This window comes from Centruroides sculpturatus, unplaced genomic scaffold (assembly GCF_000671375.1).
Source record: "Centruroides sculpturatus isolate CEXI.00-Female unplaced genomic scaffold, Cexi_2.0 scaffold135, whole genome shotgun sequence".
Classification (NCBI taxonomy): domain Eukaryota; kingdom Metazoa; phylum Arthropoda; class Arachnida; order Scorpiones; family Buthidae; genus Centruroides; species Centruroides sculpturatus.
Genome location: NW_019384343.1, coordinates 687510 through 688627, shown reverse-complemented (window position 1 = coordinate 688627; position 1118 = coordinate 687510). Strand labels below are relative to the sequence as shown.

General features: G+C 29.5%; 1 long non-coding RNA gene across 1 annotated transcript; it reads right to left on the bottom strand.

The window, feature by feature from the left end:
• Nucleotides 1–396: 396 nt before the first annotated feature.
• On the bottom strand, nt 397–881 carry LOC111634765. The gene is made up of 4 exons (XR_002758281.1): nt 867–881; nt 718–787; nt 511–619; nt 397–435 (listed from the first exon to the last, which is right to left on the bottom strand). It is a non-coding gene; the product is annotated as an uncharacterized LOC111634765 (long non-coding RNA).
• Between the last annotated feature and the right edge of the window lie 237 nt (nt 882–1118).

Below are 1118 nucleotides of genomic sequence, written 5' to 3'. Positions count from 1 at the left end.
TCTTGGCGCTTAACGCACTTTAATCTAAGAAAACATACGGTTTATGTTATCTAAAATATTTTAAAACCTTATTTTTTATGTGGATTTTACATGACAAATTTACAATGAAGTANTATTTTTGAAAAAAAAAAAAAACGTTCCTGAAAAAATGGCCGCCGTTTAGAGAGAATTGACGTTATTGGAGGTTCGAATTTTTCGTAGTATAGTTTACTGTATGATATTGCCATGCAAATTTTATTTGTTATATCTTCTGATACTTAAATTATATTAACTATTTTACTTCTAAACTAATTTTCACCTATTCCGGGAATACTAACTGACAGATAATATGTAAATGAGTACTTACAAATGTACTGGAGGATAAAGTCGAAGCATTTCTTTAAATGCTTGATGCGGATATTGTAATTTCTGAACGGTGCTGTAATTCAATTCATTCTGAAAGAAAACAAAATCTTTTTATAGTACAAACTGTAATTGCTGTGTAAATATAATTGCTCTTCATAAATTTACCTCTTCTTCTATCAGAGTTTTTACTTCTTTTCTTATTTTTTCCTGAACGTCGGGAAAATTAGCTAACATCAGAGTGCAAAGAGCCAGAGCTGTACTCGTGGTTTCGTATCTAAATCGTTCGAAAGATATTTAGCATTAAAAATTTAACAAATTTATATTCATATAACGATTAAAATCCATGGAAATACGCTAAATAACTGTTCTCACCCGGCCAAAAGTACTAGACAGGCATTCGCTGTCATCTCATTCATAGTCAAATGTCTCGATTTGACGGTTTCTGTTGAAAATTTCCAATTACTCGTTAAAATTTAATAATGATTTAATGCAAAATTTAAATTATAGATACTATTTTTCACTTGTTTAACATTAATTTCTTTCTGAACGTTATAGCTATCAGACAAATCTTGGTAAACAGCGTTGACATTTTTCTTAATTTCCGCGCCGATTGACAATTGAAGGAGATCCGGTCTTCCTAGCTGTGCATTTTGTAAAATAAATGAAAAGAAATTAGGAAAAAATAATTGAAAAAAATCTTGCAACGAGTTGCGTAACTTTCCCGGCTTTTATGAAACTTTATTTTAAAAATAGCATTTGTATTATTAATCAAA